Genomic DNA, 19447 nt, shown 5'->3' on the forward strand with positions numbered 1-19447 from the left:
AGTTCAAAGACTCAAGCCTGAGGCCAGTTTATTGACATACATACCAGTGCACTGGGGTGCAGTCCGAAGACTGATACCCCGAGTACCGCTCGCAGGCGGCTTTATTGCGTTAAACCGCAAGCAAAGCACAAACAATACGTCATGAGTTAAGAAATTAGGGTTGGGGTCAGTCCCTCCCCTAAACCGCGAGTTAAGAAACTAGGGTCGGGGTCAGTCCCCCCTCCCCCTTCTCCCCTGGTACCTTCCTCATTATTTTTCGCATGGGTTGGGTGTTTATTTGGGTAGAGGGGCGCTTGGTGGTTTTCCCCAGGGGTGGTACTTGGCACCAGTTTGGGTACATTTCTCAAGACACGTTATTTTCCGGGGTCTTTTGGTTAAAGATTAGGGGGGGTTTTCCATGGGACGCCTAAAGAGGATCTATGATTGGCTATTTTTGCAGATAGCTGGAATCACGGAGTGGGTCACAGATCACCCAAAGGAGAAGCTGCATGAGTCAGTTTGCATTTAGCTAAAATTACCTATTGCTTCACACAAGCGGTTATTATATTTCATCAGCCATGAACATATTTTATTAGTGCTGCTGCTGGGGCTTTTTATTTTTTCCCTCCTTGCCCCTCCCCCCTCCTCTGGACATGACCCTTGACCGAGTTTGGCAGAAAACTGTGTTGTTCAGTCTTGCTCAGGCTTAGGCCTGCACCCTGGCCTGCACTGCTTTGTGCAAGGGCAGCTAGCATAACAGATCTCTGTTGGAGGGTTTATTTAGGGGCCTTCAGATTCACAGCTCTGGCTATTAAAAAGAAGGCCCCCCTCCTCTATTTCCCCACAGTACACATGTTTGTTGACTCCCTCAAAGAATTGTAGTAGATTGGTGAGGCATGATTTCCCGACTCTTCCTCAACAAATTATGTTCATCTATATGTTTGACAATATTGTTCTTTATTATAGTTTCAACCAGTTTGCCCAGTATTGAAGTCAGGTTTACAGGCCTGTAATTGTTGGGATCACCTCTGGAGCCCTTTTTAAAAACTGGCGTCACATTAGCTATCCTCCAGTCATCTGGTACAGAAGCTGATTTAAATGATAGGTTACAGACTACAGTTAGTAGTTCTGCAATTTCATATTTGAGTTCCTTCGGAACTCTTGGTTGAATACCATCTGGTCCTGGTGACTTATTGCTATTTAATTTATCAATTTGTTCCAAAACCTCCTCTAATGATACCTCAATCTGGAACAGTTCCTCAGATCTGTCACCTAAAAAGAATGTCTCAGGTTTGGGAATCTCCCTCACATCCTCAGCAGTGAAGACTAATGCAAAGAATTCATTTAGTTTCTCCACAATGGCCTTATCTTCCTTGAGTGCTCCTCTAGCACCTCGATCGTCCAATGGCCCCACTGGTTGTTTAGCAGGCTTCCTGCTTTTGATGTATTTTAAAAAAAAATTCTATTACTTTTTGAGTCTTTGGCTAACTGTTCCTCAAATTCTTTTTTGGCCTTCCTAATTGTATTTTTACACTTTATTTGCCAGTGTTTATGCTCCTTTCTGTTTTCCTCACTAGGATTTAACTTACACTTTTTAAAGGATGCTTTTTTGTCTCTCACTGCTTCTTTTACTTTGTTGTTTACCCACAGTGGTTCTTTTTTGGTTCTCTTACTATGTTTTTTAATTTGGGGAATACATTTAAGTTGAGCCTCTATTATGGTGTCTTTAAAAAGTTTCCACACAGCTTGCAGAGATTTCACTTTTGGCACTGTACCCTTTAATTTCTGTTTAACTAACCTCCTCATTTTTGTGTAGTTCTCCTTTTTGAAATTAAATGCTACAGTGTTGGGCCACTGTGGTGTTTTTCCTGCACTTTAAAAACTTGTCTCCTTTTAGCTGTCTGCCATTACAAGATGTAATTGAATGGGACTCTTCTTTATTTGACTGTTTCTGATCAGATCCTGCCTTTATTTTATCATTTTCCATCCTCTCATCCTTACTAGGACATAGAGATTCTCTATTAATAGATCCTCCCCTAAGGCATGTCTGAACTATGTGCTCCTTTGCACCTGTCGGCTTTCCCACAGCCTTTAGTTTAAAAACCGCTCTACGACCTTTTTAATGTTAAGTGCCAGCAATCTGGTTCCATTTTGGTTTAGGTGGAGCCCATCCTTCCTGTATAGGCTCCACCTTTCCCAAAAGTTTCCCCAGTTCCTAATAAATCTAAACCCCCTCCTCCCTACACCATCGTCTGCATTCTGATGCCAGATGTTAGACAGCGGAACATTGGCAAGGACTGGTGACCATGCAAGTTTTGTTAGCTTTGGTATGCCCGAGATAATTCTCATGGTATGATTAGGCTGTGTGTCTACTAGTATAATGGTGCAGAGTTTAACCAAAGTGGGACATAGTATTCTCCAACTGAGTAGCAGAGCACAAGCCCTGAACTGTGCAGTGTTTGCACATTGGCTCCCTACCAATTTGTTCAGAAGTATTTCTGCTCTTGATCTTTTCAGCTACTTTAGTGAGATGGCATTTGTATGTGAGTGTGTGATCTAGGGTAACCCCTAAATATACTGGTTTTGTATTGTGTGCCAGCCACTGACCATTCAAAAATATGTTAAGCTCAACCTGGCTCGGTGGATGGCGTAATTGGAAACATGTTGACATGATCTTTGATGTACTTGGCTTCGGTGTCTGTTCCTTGCCATAGTATGATATACTACTGACCACCTGACCAGAATGGTGATAGTGACTGTGAAATGCTAAGGAGGTTAAAGAGGCTACAAAACCAGAAAACTTGATAGTAATGGGTAATTTCAACGATCCCCATGTTGACTGATTTAATGTCACCTCAGGGCATGTTGCGGAGATAAAAATTTTAGAAGACTTCTTGGAACAGCTAGTCCTGGAATCCACAAGGGGTGAGGCAATTCTTGATTTAGTCCTAGGTGGAGCACTGGATCTGGGCCAAGAGGTCACTACATCTGAACCAGTTGGTAATAGTGACTATAATGTAATTACATTTAGTATCCTTGTTCCAGGGGGGAAATACAAACAAAAACAAAAAAACACCACAGTAACATTTACTTTAAAAAGGGGAACTACAGAAGAATGAGGACACTACTTAGACACAAATTTAAAAAAGCAGTAACAAGCAAACAAGTAACAAGCAGTAAAAGGTCTGCAAGCAGCATGGAGACTGTTTAAAAACACCATAATATAGGCTCAGACTAAATGTATACCCAAATAAAAAAGAGAGTAGAAAGACCAAAAGAATGCCACCATGGTTAAACAGCAGAGTAATGGAGACCATTAGAGGCACAAAAGGAATCCTTTAAAATTTGGAAGTTAAATCCTAATGAGGAAAATAAGGAGTGTATATATAAGGCAGGCCAAAAAAGAATTGGAGAAACAACTTGCTAAAGATGCTAAAACTAACAATAATTTTTTTAAGTTACATCAGAAGCAGGAAACCTGCCAAACAGGCAGTGGGGCCACTAAATAGCCATGGGATAAGAGGGAAGTTCCTCTCATGGATCAGTAATTGGTTAAAAGATAGGAAACAGAGAGCAGGAACGATTATCAGTTTTCACAATGAAGAGATGTAAGCAGCAGGGTCCCCCAAGGATCTGTACTGGGACCTGTTTAACACATTCATAAATTATCTGGAATAGGGTGCAAATGGTAAGGTGGCAAAGTTTGCAGATGATACAAAACTATGCAAGATACTTAAATTCAAAGCAGACTGCTAGGAGTTACAGAGGAAGCTCACAAAAGTGGGTGACTGGGCAACGAAATGGCTGATGAAAGTCATTGTTCATAAGTGCAAAATAATGCAAGTTGGAAAAAATAATCCCAACTATAAGTATACAACGATTGGTTCTAAATTAGCTGTTGCCACTTAAGAAAGAGCTCTTGGAGTCACCATGGATAGTTCTCTGAAAACTTCTGCTGAATGCACAGCAGTGGTCAAAGGAACTATTAGGACTGAAATAAAAAAAGACAGAACATTTAATAATGCCACTATATAAATTAATGGTGTGTGCGCACCTGGAATACTGTGTTCAGTTCTGGTTGTCCCATATCAAAAAGGTTGTAGTGGAACTGGAAAAGGGTCAGAGAAAGGCATCAAAGATGATCATGGATATAGAATGGATGCTGTGTGAAGAGAGACTACAAAAATTAGGGCTGTTCATCTTAGAAAAGAGATGATTAAGGGAGGTGGGATATAATAGAAGTCTATAAAATCATGAATGGTGTGGGGAAAGGGAATAAGGAAGTGTTATTTAGCCTTTCACACAATACAAAATCCAGGAGTTACCTGATGAAATTAATAGACGATTTAATAGAAACAATAGGAAGTACGTTTTCACACAATGCATAACTAACCAGGGGAATTCATTGACATGGGATGTTGTAAAGGCCAAAAGTATAACTGGGCTCAAAAATAGGGTGACCAGATAGTAAGTGTGAAAAATCGGGACGAGGGTGGGAGGTAATTGGCACCTATACAAGAAAAAGCTCCAAATACCGGGACTGTCCCTATAAAATCAGGACATATGGTCACCCTAGCTCAAAAAAGAACTGGATAAGTTCATGGAGGACAGGTCTATCAATGGCTATTAGCCAAGATGGTCAGGGACCCAACCCCACGCTCGGGGTGAGCCTAAATCTCTGACTACCAGAAGCCAGGAGTGGAAGACCGGGATAGATCATTCCATAACTGCCCTGTACTGTACACTCCCCCTAAAACTCTGATTTGGGACACTGTTGTAGACAGACTGCTGGGCAAGATGGACCATCGTCTGACCCCGTATGGCAGCTCTTATATTTTTATGTTAGCCATATTGCTATTCAGGTTCTCTTCAATTTTTTTGGAAGTCATGATTTCTGGAGGCCAAGCAGATATTGTCAGCTTAAATGATCTGCCTGGAGATGGTGTTTAGTAGGTAGGTCACTGGTGAATACATTATATAAAGTTAGTGCCAGTACCAGGCCTTGTAGGAATCCATTCTTCTGGAATCTCCAGGTGCTGGTTTTGTGGCCCAGAGCCACCTTAAAACCTTTATCTTGGAGCATAAGCTCAGTTGCCATGACCACCCATCTAGGAAGAACTCTTGATACATTGTAGAACAAACCATTGTGCCAAATGGTATCAGAAGCTGTTGTAAGGTCCAAAATCCATTTTTGTACATAATGAGTACTTGGCCACAGATGCTTTGATTTGGTCAGAAACCTGGCTGATCATCACTCAAAAGTTGTTCTGCCATGGGCATAATTATCCCAAGGATATCTGCTCCAGGAGTTTGTAGCTACAATTGAGGAATGATATTGGGCAATAGCTTGCTGCAGATGAGTGGTCTTTACCTGGCTTTGGTAAAAACGATCACCTTATATTTTCACCATATATTGGGTATCATGTTCTCCTGTTCAACACGGGACATGAGATGGACAACCAGTGCTGGCTTTTCTTCCTAAGATGTTGTAGTAGTTTTGGTGATACATTGTCAGAACTGCAGGCTCTCCCCGTTTTCACTGATTTCAGTCACTTTTTTATTTCTTCCCTCGAAAATGGTTGGAAGTTTTCATCTTGGTCATGCAGTGGAGATTGCTTGTATTGGCACCACTCTTTATTGATGGCAATGCAACTAAGCTCTTGCTGTGTAGTGTACCCTGTGATTACCCTTTAGAGGGAACCAAAGCTGCAACCAGCAAACCAAAACTATTGGATGCCAATTACTCTGGACCTAAACTGTGAATCTATAATTATACATGAGCACTAACTTAAATACATTTTTTTAAATTATCTGTCAAATGAAGGGGCTTGCAGGAAAGGAAAGACTCTACATTAAAAGAAGAGAATGCCAAATTCTATCTCTTTGCACGTGCGACTTGACAATTCATCTTGAAAGGAAACCTCAGAAAACTGGTATCTCATCCTGAGATGAGGATCTCCCAAATAAGATAGTAAAGGAGTAGAATGGAAGCTGTCCTGTCACTCCTCTTCTTAACATAAGTTTCTAAATCAGCCCCAAATACTGTAAGTACTCAATAATATTCCTTAGACCGCAAACTAGAGCAGAACTTAAAATGTGTGGTTAATTACTGCTCCTTAGATCTGTGGGTATGAAAAATCAGGGAAAAATTAATTTGCGGTGATTTATTTCTTGCAAATGACTCCAGAGAATGTGAATGTAATTTAACACGGATACGTGGCCAGTCTCTCTTGTGCTAAAATAAACAATGCTACAGTATCTGCAAGGTGATGGTAAAGAATCTGTCGTAGATATGCTAATTGAGTTGTCCATATATGCATGCTAGGCGTGATACAAATGTAAGCATTTTAATTACATAGCCTTTGAAAAAACACATTTAGACACATTTTGATCCTGTCTCAGTCTATACAACCATTGTGTGTGCATCCAGCACATACATCCAATTGCTCAGAGCAGAAAGTAAATTACATAGGCCGATTTTGACTGGTATAACTGCAATGACTTTGCAGGTATTTGCAACTGCTTACCCCTTTTGGCCCCACATCTATTAGAAAAGGGGGGTTAATTGAGGCAATTGTGTTAAGAAGAAAATGTTTCTAATTGTTTACAAATTGAAAATGAGTTCTTGATAGCTTTCTCTTCAGGAAGGGAGGGGCAAAGTAGCCTCCGGGGAGCAGCAGCTGTGGCTGCTGCTTTAATCACAGGGGACAGGGGACAGTGAAAGAGCAGAGGGTTGGAGCTCGTCCCCTTCACAGGGGGAGCAAAGCAGCTTGTTCAGGGGGAGGCAGGGCACTCAGAAGGGAGAGCACTAGGAAGAGGAGCAGGAGCAGCAGCAGCAAAAGTCCCACAAAAAGAGGTCAAGAGATGGCAGCTGCTGATGTTAGCTGTAGGGTGCCCTCTCTGCAGTTTATTTTAGGAAGGTGGGGCCTAATTAACTGACTTACCTAATTTGGATGGAGAGAGAAACTGCTTTTAGGGTGGGGGCAGGTAAAGGGAAGGGGGAAATAGAGAGACAGTGGGGAGGGATATTTGTGGGTGGGAGGTTGGGAGAAGTTTGAGGGCTTCAGGGTGTTCCTGCATCACAGGAAGGAGTGGAGGGAGAGATGAACTGAGTTCCCTGCAGCTGGTTGGAGGGATGCAAGACTGGGGGTTCATGGGGAAATAAATTCTTGCTGCTGCAATTAGCGCTGACAAGGGTGCTTCCACAGAGGCTGGGTTTGGGAAGAAGGCAAAAATCAGCATGTTTCTAAAGAATGAGGGCATGAATAGCAGGCCCTCTAACAGGAGCCCCCACTTCCCTCTCCAAGCCCAGGTGTTGAGATGAAAAAGCAGCTGAGCAGTTTAGAATCTAAACCTTGGTGTTAGGGACCTGTGTGTAGGCCTCCAGCTCAGTTTCTTAAGACTCTAGGAGAGTGAGGAGGGAGGAAAAGACAGCTTTATGCTGCCTCTCCCCTTGTCACTGCAGCCCCTTCACACTCTGATGTTTTGGCCCAGGGCTGACAAGGCAGAACACTATTTTGTCAGATACTCAGGGTTTCCACCAAGAGTTTAGGGAAGGGTCCAAAATGGGACACAAAATTAACTATTTGGAAATATAGTAAAAAACACATGTTAATTGCAATGGACTTGACTTCCCTTAGAATAAATGTACAGTGAAAATGGAATGCACAGAATATCTCTGTTAGTGCTTCAGGGACACCAGGTTATTACTAAGCGGCTATAACTCCCTTGCAAAAGACTTCAGTGCAATACAGCAGTTCAGTGGAGGAGGATTATAAACAGTATTTATTCTGTACGTTATATGTCAATAAGATTATTATTATTATTTTTTATGACTGGAGTGCTCCAGTGTTTGATTAGCTAGTGTCATGTTAGGCTCCCATTTCACCACTAGATGGCGGGATTGGTTATTACAGGCTGTTTCTATCTTCCGGTTTAGTCAGTGTATCAGGACCAAGCATTACCTCTAGTACAGTCAGTAGGTTACTTACCCTGCCGCCTACACCCCATTTTCCCCATTGCTTGTCATTGGTGGGTAATGAGGTAGAATGACCGTTGCTAAGAGAGATGTGAGGTTGGGATTAGGATAAGGACGTGGCTGTTAGATGTGAATCTAGTGGCCATGTTTTCAACAGTGTGTGTGTGTGGGGGGGGGGGGTGTTAGACAGTGCTTTTTATTCTAGAAAGAAAAAAATAACAGAAATGATTTGTTCATTTTTTGGGGGTGGACGCCATTTCCTGCCCAGCTCCATCCAGCTTTGGCTCCTGTGAACGACAGACTACAGAACTCCCCCAATCTCTGTGTGAAACTCCTCCCACAAACCTTCTTCAGCCCCTGCTGGCCCATGGAGCCAGGCAATTCCTCCGGCCTGTCCTCCAACACTGATCACAGCAATCCCCTGGCCTCACTATGTAGCAACACTGCTGCCTCCTCGCTGGACTGCACTCTCCTGTTCTCTGCCCTGCCCAAGGGCAGCTTATGTGTGCTTTCCTCTTCTGTAAAGGGGCTATTTCTCCTGGCTGTAGCAATATCTATACCCACCACCTCTCAGAATCACTACAGTCCATACAGCATAGAGCGTACAATCCACCAGCCCAGGCCATCACACCCTCTGCAGGCAAAGGATGGGAAAATTTGCAGAGGTTTTTAATTGTATTGGGACTAGAAGTAACCCAGACACCATTAAATCTGGAATTTAAAATACTGAATAAAGTAAACTTTCTATACAACTAAAAAAAGTCATTTACTACAATCCCACATTATTTTTTTCCCTACATTTTTGTCTCTACTATAATGCATCATTCCCTCACCCTTTTTCAGGTCTATTTCCCCTCAGATTAACACTGCATCCTTTTCATGTGTGTAATTCTCTCAAAATCTTTCTTTAATCTATACCCCCACCCACTCCGCTGATCTGACTTTTGTCCTTCTAATCTCTTCCTTCAGTTGTTTTTCCTTTCTCGCTCTCTGACTCTACATATTGCTCTGAACAAGGACAGCCAGTCTATTGAACCCTCACATGATAGCCACGCTGTGCTTACAAACCAAAAAAAATAGCCTTTGAGGAACACCAAAACAATGTGTCTTTATAAATGCTTTTGATGCTGCTCACTGTTCAAATCGAAAAAGGAATGAGTTTGGGCATTTACAATATGTGCTTAAAAATTCTATTTACACATGGAGATTTTTTTTGTTGACTAAGAGTTGAAGAAACTATTTTCCTCCACATTTTTCATGCTACAGTCTGAGCAGCACTCCCTCCCTCGCGCCTCCTTTTCCCGCTAACCAAATCCAGGCAACACCCCAGCGTGAAACTGAATGGGAGTGAAGGAGGAGCATCGTACAAACTTTTGCATTCCTTATTATATACCAATTGTCGCTGTTAAACCTGTCCGTTCTGGTGGCTCTTTTGTGATAAACATTCATTTAAAATCCAAACCAGAAGCATTTTTACTCTTTCTTAATGTTTAATTCTGGGGGGAAAGGAATTTCTCAAACATTGCCCAATGTACTCATTACATAAAAATGTATAAGACCTGGAATGGAGGAGATATGGTGGAAAGAGGGCGGGAGCATCTGGAATAGCTGGATTATGACAGTTCCCTGGTGTGCCATCAGTTTGTTGATGATTTGGAAATGAAGCAAAACAGCAACTTTTTCTTGTGGTGATAAATGAGGTACAGGAAAAATGCCATCTGTGAAGGGATCCAGTAACTGCGGGGTCTTATAAAACACAAAAAGGTGTATTTCCTTAATCCTTTGATCTGTGTTTATCTGTCTGCTGCCTACTGCACTACCATGTTTTGCTCTGTTGTACACTATGTTGTTATGAAATGAGGTGTTCTTAGGTTGAAAGAAAGAGGAAACAAATTCCTTGCTTCATGTTGGGGGAAGAGTAAGCTAGTTAGGTTGAAAAGGTAATGTAAAGGTATGGAATCGAAGGCAAGGATTACCAGCATTTTTGGGAACTAGACTCAAGATCGAGGCGCTTGAGGGCATTTATACAAAAGGAAACCAGAGGAATGGATAACAGCAGGGGCTTGACTGAGTTAGATTCCATTTCTGTGATGACCCCTTCAATTTTGTCAGTCAAATTTAACCTTTTGTTATTTAAATATATATATATTTTAGCTCTTTTGGTTGTCAGAGAAACCTCCCACAACCTGGCATCAGGCACCTGTGCAGCTGGTCTGTAACCACTGCTCCAGGCCACAGTTTGATTTTCTGTGAGTCTGAAAATGTGAATCTTAGTCTGCGGCTGCTGGAACTGTACAGTTCTCAGATGCACTGGGGTAGACCTCAAACATTGCTTGGCCTAATCCTTATGCCCTCAACATTTTCGTGAGGAGTGAGCAGCGTACTGGTTGGTGCTACAATGCACAGGAGAATGCAAACTCCTGTCCAGCCTCTTCACTGCCCAGTCTGTGTGCATAGCAAAACCACAGTGGTTTTGCTGCATTTGGGGCCTTCTATATCCCCTCTAGAGCCTGAAGGAGCCTTTCCTCAAAAGATTTGTGAATTCTCTACATTCATTTTAATGGAGTGAACACTGAAGCTTAATGAGGACTATTTATAATGCTAACGTTATTAACTATATCAATGGGTGGAGTTTGTGTACTTCCTTCACTCCCCAGCCTCCCTAAGCTGAACCTTGAGAAACAGTGAGTGCTAAACGGGACTAACTGGTTAAAGACAGAGGACAAGGCAGCACTAAAGGTAGTAACAGAAGAGGGGGGAGCATGGTTCATCAAAAGCAGGATTAAGAGAGCACATCAAAGTGTTGCCAACATATGATTTTCTCTTTATTGTCAGTGTCATGATATTTTTGTGCTTTTTCTTAAAGCCCCAGCTATTGGAATCTTCTTGTTATTACCTGAGAATCCCAGCTTTTCTTATAGAATAAAAAGTAAGTTCCTGCCCTGATGGTGCCAGAGAAAAGCTAGAACGTGTGAACCCTAAAGTTTCCAGCACCAGAAGGCACAGAAAATGATCCCAACATTTATTATTTGTAAAATCTCATGATTTGGGAGGCTGATTCATTATTTTTAAATGCTTGCTGTTGGTAACACTGCATCAGGATGTACACCTCTACCCTGATAGAACGCTGTCCTCGGAAGCCAAAAAATCTTACCGCGTTATAGGTGAAACCGTGTTATATCGAACTTGCTTTGATCCGCCGGAGTGTGCAGTCCCGTCCCCCCGGAGCGCTGCTTTACCGCGTTATATCTGAATTCGTGTTATGTCGGGTCACGTTATATCGGGGTAGAGGTGTATTATCATGGTATCATGGTGCTGCAATCAGAAAGCAATTTTTGGTGGGACAGCATGAGGCTTTGGCAAATATGTCCAAACATAACGAAGGTATGGTAGTAAAATCAGGAATAGAATAGGAAAGATAAAAAGGGGGATTGAAAGGCACGGGAATGACAGATGAGGTAAGGCAGTTGGAGTCAAGCATAGAGAGGAAAGATGGGTAGGGCCTGGGTAGGGCAGATGAGGGTTAGGGTGAGAAACATTACATTCACATTGAATTCCACAGTGAGGACAAAATCTGGGGAAGATCAGTGAGAGAAGGCATCAGGGTCAAGCAGCACAGAGTGCCAGATTAGCGGGGAGTGGGAGGTTGATATGTTAATGCAGGCAGTCTCTGCTTAAAATCTAATAAAAACATAGTTTACAGTGGTATGGCTGTCTATTCCAAAGAAAATAAGAGTGCTAAAAATAAATAGTAGTCCCCAGTGCTTATGACTGGACTTTTACTCAGACCACACACTTTTTAAAAATATGAGCTCACTCTTTCCTCCTTATTATGTTACAGGCCTCTCCACTTGGTTATATATATCTATATTTTTTCTGTAGTGGTTCATAAAGTCAGGTACAACTGGAGAATAGCATGTATTTATTATGTGAGAATTACACATAGAATTATTCTTAAATCAAAACAGAACTGTATTAATTCTTATAATTACAGCATCTTCTGCTTGTGGAATACTCAGGGCCTACAGGTCTAGGGCTTTTGCTTTGCTACCTATATGAAAGTTTTCTATTTTATGAAAACACGGTGTTACTATCACAGTTCTTCTCCGCCTTTTACCTGCCCTCCAGGTTTCTTCTGACTGCATTCAAAACATCACCCTTCCACTGCCATTCTCCCCAGTTTCCCACATATTAACCTATTTTAATTGAAGGTACGCGCCTCTCAGACCCAATGTTGTGCTTGCCTATTCAAATACAGAATAATGGGTTTTGAATTTCTGAGTGTGGTATTGTTTTTAAAGTTATCACTATTAATGTAGCTAACATAGTGGATTACTAGAAGGCACTCAGATACTACGGTAATGAGTGTGATAGAAAAGCCTGTGTGGAATAGAAGAATGTCGATATTTTATTTTCTATTCTTTCAAAGCCAGCAAAAGCTAATTAACTAAACATTAGAAAGCTCCATATTCTGCATGAGTAAATGGGTTCTATTATCCATCATGTTGGTAAACATACTATATAAGTGCTCATCTTCTAGGAATTTCAGCCTAAGTAATCTGTGGTTCCATGGCGTTGAACATTCAAGGAAATTTTGCTTCACTTGCCATATACACTTCACCTTCTATTGCAGGGATCGGCAACCTTTGGCACGCGGCCCATCAGGGAAATCCGCTGGTGGGCTGGGACGGTTTGTTTTCCTGCAGTGTCCGCAGGTTCGGCCAATTGCAGCTCCCACTGGCCGCGGTTCGCCGTTCCATGCCAATGGGAGCTGCAGCAAGCGGCGTGGGCCGAGGGATGTGCTGGCCGCCGCTTCCCGCAGACCCCATTGGCCTGGAGCGGCGAACCACAGCCAGTGGGAGCTGTGATCAGCCACACCTGTGGACCCTGCAGGTAAACAAACCGTCCCGGCCCACCAGCGGATTTCCTGATGGGCCGCGTGCCAAAGGTTGCCAATCTCTGTTCTATTGCTAGCTACTTAGCCAGGAAATAATAATATTAGAACTTGTATCTTTAAAGGGGCATTTAAAACATTAAATAATTATAGGCCTCATTCTGCTCCCATTTACATTCATGAGAATTTTACCATTGATTTCAATGGGAGCTGGATCAAGCCCCATTTTGGCACCTTAGGAAAACCTTTCTTGATACACTCTCGGTGAAATCTTGGCCCCATTGACATCTATGGGGCCAAAATTTTTCTCTCTCTATTTTGTGAATTTAATTCAGTGCAGAACTGATCAATAGTCAATGGCATATAAGGTAAAAACAGATAGTAAGTTCTCTGAATGACAACAGCGTATATTCTGTGTATGTGGTCTTGTGGCTATCTATACTCCGCTGTTTTAAAAGGACTAGCCACTGACTGACAATTGGGTTGGATCCATGAGTCAAGCACTGATGATTTTAGATGGCCAGGGTACAAACATTACAAGCCACTTTTCCGCAGGCAGGAAGCCCCTCCTGACGGTTCTTGCTGTCACATTTTTTCCTGTATTATTTTTAAAAATTTTCCTAGTATCAAAGATCACTTTTTTTCTTCTGTTACTCTTAATTTACTACTCCACCTTTGTGTGAACTCATTGCTGCTGGCGTATACCAGCTACAAATGAAGACACCCCCTGTGCAAGCTGTGTTGCACTAGCTGCTCCAGGAGGGGAAGAAGCATTAAGCATACAGCAGCTACTTACTATTGCCTAACCAGCCCCAGGAACTCAGTAGCCTGCACTGGGATACCAGGGGTGTTGTTCTTACTTCCCTCTGTGCTCTTATGTGGTCACACAACCCAAGTCAGAATCTAGATCAGAGTGACTAGTTAGCAAACAATGCACAGGCTAAAATTTGTTTGCACAAATTTTTTGTCACACAATTTTTTTGATAACGAGCAAACGGTTAAAAGAAACAAACAGTTCTTCCCTAACTCTCAAACAAAGACAGGGCTACACTCCTCGGATAAATTATTTGCAAAGGACATTTTAATCAGCAAAAGTCAGTTCTTTGTCGGGAATGGGAGATGTACAGCAAAAAGGGATCTTTAGAGCGGTCACTCCGATATCTGAGGCACTGATGCCCCAGTTTGGGATTCGAGGCAGTCCTAACCCCTTGTGGCCATTTAAAATCCCATGGCATGCTTCGTAAGAGTAGCAGGATTTCCAACCCTACCTGTTTGAAAATTGAGTCAGGCCTCCCAAAATCACACGATTGGCTTAAAAATCACAAGATTTTTAAAAAATAAAAGACTTTGCATCTCTTTATTTGCTTTCTGCTGTCTGAGCCTTTAGGGTTTGTGTTTTGAAGCTTCTCTTTGCAACCATGAGGGCGAAATACTTATTTCCTTTAAAGGCTGAGATTCTCAAGTAATCATATGACTCCAGAAGCAGAGGCTTTAAGAAAAACACCAAGTATTATGAGACTCATGATAAAATTGTGATAGTTGGCAATGTTGAAATAGGGTTGTTAATCCCTGTGTCCTACCAAATTCCAACTTGAATATCTAGATTCTGCCTCCTTAGACTCTTCTTGCAGTTTAATTGCATGTGATCTTAGCCTTCATTTCCTGTTCTAAATTGTTCTGTAATGTCCCTGTGAGCTGTTAAACAGCTGCTGGACTAAAGTAATGGGTAAGTTAGTTCCCTGGTAAAGCTGACTGAGATAAAAGATGCTTTGAAAGCATGCCATAGTTCTGAGTCAGCATTATCTAATGATTAGAGCAGAGGACTAGATGTTACAAGGCCTCTATTCCTGACTCAGTCACTAGCTCACTTATGTGGCTTTAGGAAACTCAGTTAATTTTGGTACATTTGTCTAATAAATATAGTACTTATCTTTTTGCAAAGTTGCCTGCGACCATTAGATGAAGGTTATCATACTTCATAGCTGCAAAGTCTTAATGTGATCTTCTGTGTGTCCAATGTGAAAAGTCATCACACCTCTGATATTAGTTCTCTTTAAGTATTTACATAGTGGTGTTCCCCTTGAGACTCATGTCTTTAGACTAAATACATCTACTTGAATTATTTTGTCTTCATTTTCAAGTTCCTGTATCACTTTGGTTGCCTTTCCCTGTGTCGAGACTAAAGTATGGGCAGTCTGGCTTAATGGTTAGAGTCAAAGTGAATCAGGACCAGGAACCAGAGCTGAGGGTCAGAGCTGTAATCCAGAGCCCAGGGGTAGAGCCAGAGTCAGGGGACAGAGACAGAGTAAGGAGCCAGGCACCAGAGTCAGGACTAAGGAACTGTTGGCCTGGTGTCTTAGTTAGCCATTCCCAGGCTCAACTGCAGGTCCTCATTCCTAATACCCTGAAGTTTCATTTTTATTTTATTTATACACATCTCCCTTTTAAAAAGTGTGGAGGCCTGATTTGTGTAAAGTGCCCAAGGTATAGTCTCACCAACGCATTAAAAAGTTCTAATCAAGGGGTTCTCAAACTTTTGTCTTGATGACTCCTTTCACACAGTGAGCATCTGAGTGCAACCTCCCCCCCCCTTATAAATTAAAAACACAATTTTTTATATTAAACACTATTATAAATGCTGGAGGTGAAGCAGGGTTTGGGGTGGAGGCTGACATCATAACCTCACAACCCCCAGGTTGAGAATCCCTGTTGTAATATAACCCCTCCTTTCTCTCTCTTATTTAATACAGAACTTAACTGGCCTCTCTTTTTCTCTTTTAAACATGGCATCCAGCTCGTGTCCAGGTCAGAATTTCCCTTCAGTGGGAGTCTGAAACTAAGGAATGGAAAAATTTCCCAATGCTTTGGAGGAGGCAAAGGATGAACAGAGAACACAGCTTTCACTTCTTTCTTCCCCCTCCCCTCAGGCCTCCTTCTCAGAATATTGGTTCTGCAGAGTGGAAAGGGAATGAGACTGTGTTGGCTCTTTCCCCTCTCGGGCTGGCTAGAAAACCAGAATTCCATTTTGTGAAAAATATTGAGGTTTTGACATTTGTTTACATTCCACATCAGAACAAAAACAAGACCTTTGAAATGTTCAGAAAAAGAGGGAGACCCAACCCTGAATACTCATTAGCTCTTTGGCTAGGACAGGCAGCTGGAGTGCGGGAGACCCGGGTTCTCTGATTTGGAGTAGGGACTTGAATCTGGGTTCTCACTTCCCTAACCAGCAGCCTATTCGCTATTCTGGCATTTCTCTGTGCCTCAGATTCCTGACCAGCTCTAATCCCTCTCCTTTGATTAAATGTAGGGCATTTTAGTGGGTTATCCACTTATTTAAAGCTCCACACTGAAAAATTGTAGACATGATCTAGCCTCAATTTTGCAATTTAAAAATGTATGTCTAGCTTAAAAGTGAATACAGGTAGTTCTCAGCCTTAATGAGAGCCAAATGGAAAGAGCCTGACCTGCAAACAGACAGACAGATTCTACACAATGAGCAGTGCCACTCTCTAACTGTTTGTCCCATGACTGACTCCATGGACCCTAGAATCTGATTTAAGGCCTTAGGGCATTCCCATAAGATGAAGAGTATTAATAGTTTAAAATGTGGCCATATAGACAAAGATGGGGCTGAGGGTGTGGGAATCTGGGGTAATTTGACACATGATTGGCCATATCCTAGAAATCGTTTATTTGCCTTGGGGATTTTTACCTTTAAGTTGCATGCAGGTCAGTTTCAAGCATTTCTTAACAGCGATGAGGACTAAGCACTTACACTCCTTTTTAATGAATATAGGGATTCTTATGTATTCACATGATTCTAGGAGCTGAGGCTTTAAGTAATACTTCAAATATCGCAAGATCTGGCAGCACTGAGAAGGTGAGAAAGATCTTGTGTCCCACTTCCAAAAGACTGGTGTGTTGACATAGAAATTGCTTCAGGTGAAATCTTATTTAAGATCAATGACAAAATTGAACACTGGCATGTCCCTCCTTAAGAACTATCTTGTGGTGTGATGACTCCATGAAACTTCATTCATTCACTCTGCAGTGTAGGTAACTTATGTTTATAAACCCCTTCTTTGTTCAGCCATGCTGTGTGCTAGCCCTGAGAAATCAGAATATAAACCTGCTCCCACAACAAGGGAGGGGTCTGGGCAGTGTGTGTGGAGGGGGGGAGTTCAAGGTGGACTCTGGATAGTGGGAGAGGGGAGAGTCAGGGCAGTCAGGGAAAAGGGGCCCAGGGAAATGCAAAGCCCTCTGGGCAATAGCAGGGAGGGGAGTGAGGGAGCAGTACACAGGGGAGCCAGGGGGCCTGCATTTTTGTGTGCGTACTTTGTATATATTTTCAACCTGTAGTTGTCATATCACTCATACACATGCACAAGGTGGGCAGTGGATAAAAAAACAGATGAGAGAGCAAAACCCCTGGTCTACACTTAAAAGTTAGGTCAACGTAGCTATGGCACCCACGCATGTGAAAGCTATGCCAACACAACCGCCCCGGTATAGAGGCAGCTAGGTCAATGGAAGAATTCTTCTATCAACTTAGCTACCGCTGCTCTGAGAGTGGATTGTTAATAGTGATGGGAAAAACCCTTTCTATTGCAGTAACAAAGCACTTCAGCGCTAGAGCTGCAGTGTTGTAGCTGGCTCACTGTAGTGCCCGTAGCATAGACACATGACCCCAGTATTTATTCTTTTTAAACCTTTGCATAATTTTTAGGCCAATCACATGGTTTGGGGGGGAGGGTTGATTCATGGTGTATTAACTCTTGTTTTTGACACTTGGGGATACTCATATGACTGAGTGAGAGGATATATTAACAGTTGAAAAATCTTCAAATGAAACAGCCAAGTTAAACTCTCGCCTGTGTGAGAGCAGGAGTTGAGTGGCAACACAGCAGCAACACAGACGGGTAAAATCAGTGAGTTCTCAATGAGAGTTTTAAAACCCCGATCCTGTGGGATGCTGATCACCCTCTTCATTTATTTAAGGACAAGCTGTTCAAAACTGGCCACTGATTTTGTGGGTGCTTGACAAAAGACACTAAAACAGTCTCAAATTAAGTCATACAAAATCTGTAACCACTTTACAGTGCTCAGATTGAGTCTCATGATTTTGGTGGGTTTTTTTTATCAAGCTCCAGCTCTTGGAGTCATGAGACTTTTAGCTTTCTTTTTTTTCTTTTTGATTTCTTTATTTCTTTTAAATAGAAGTAAGTTTCTAACCCTCGTGTTTGTGGAGAAAAGCTCATAACAAGAACCCTAAAGGCTCAAAACCAGAAAGCCAATAAAAAGACACCAATTTAAAAAAACAGCTGTTTTTTTATGCTGTTTTAGCCAGTTTCATGATTTGGGGGGGCCTGGCTCATGATTTTTGAATGCTTGAGGTTAGCAGTTCTGCTCCTGAAAAGTGTAACCAATGTCTTTGGAAGAAGAGGGTGCTCAACTCCTCTCACAATCAGGCTCCCCATCCTTAACTGCCATACACTTGTTTTCCCTAGAGGTGTGGGTTATGGATGGTGTCAGCTTTAGATTTTTCTCGGCTTGTGTTCAACTTTGTGAGGGAAAACCAGTTCTTGGTTCTATTCCATACCTAGTACAGAACTTACTTTTTGTCACTCTTCACCAAACACACACAATGCAAAGCCTGGAGGAAAGACTGATGCATGGCACCAAGGCTCAGACTGACCTGGCTAGCAGCAGCTCAGCAAGTCAGTACGTCTTATTTTTGCGGTTTCCATGTGCTCCAGGCTGTCAGCTTGCATTAAAAAAAATAAAAGGTGAGGCCCAATTTTTCAAAAGAGCTCAAGGCTGGATTTGTAAATTCTCAGCAACCACAATTGGAGCCAGATTTTCAGAAAAGCTCCACTCTAATTTAGGCACTGGAGTGAAATCCTGACCATTTTGAAGTTAATAGGAGTTTTGCCATTGACTTCTATGGGTCCAGGTTTTCATTCATCTCAGGTTTTTCAGAAATGCTTTCCACCCAGCAGCTCCTATTGTGACACTGACTAGATTTTTCTGAGGAACTCAGTAGCTAATGTGCTGAGTCCTTTTGAAAAGCTGGCCCTAAATCTCTAGCCTTTATGGTTGTGAAGAAAATTGTGTAAATAGTATCAATGAAGTGGTGATGGCCGCAGAGTCTGAAACAAAAGCTCATTCTTCTCAGTGAAGTGTTAACTCAGAAGCCTAAGGAGAATGATTCCATGCCAACATGGTTAACTATTTCACTGATCAAAGCATATAAGAATGGGTGATCATATCATGAGGATCTGCACAGTCTACTTTGACATCATGTTATGGCACCACAAGTGAGTGATGCTTCGGTAACTGCAGCCACTTATGCTTCCCCCTTAATCTGACCTGTTGAATCAACAAGCCAAAGGAGCACCCAAGTCCTGCCCAGGGAGAGCTGAAAACCAGGATGATATCTGAGCCTCCATGAGGGGGAGACAGGCTTGAGAAGCCAAACAGAGCCCATCAGCTCTTTGAACCCTATGGGTGGTGCGCCAAGTCCAAGAAGTATTATGAACATCTGCCTAACCTCTTGGAAGCTGATTCTCATTTTGATATCTCATGTGCTGGAG

The sequence above is a fragment of the Emys orbicularis genome, chromosome 1 (assembly GCF_028017835.1).
Source record: "Emys orbicularis isolate rEmyOrb1 chromosome 1, rEmyOrb1.hap1, whole genome shotgun sequence".
Lineage (NCBI taxonomy): Eukaryota > Metazoa > Chordata > Testudines > Emydidae > Emys > Emys orbicularis.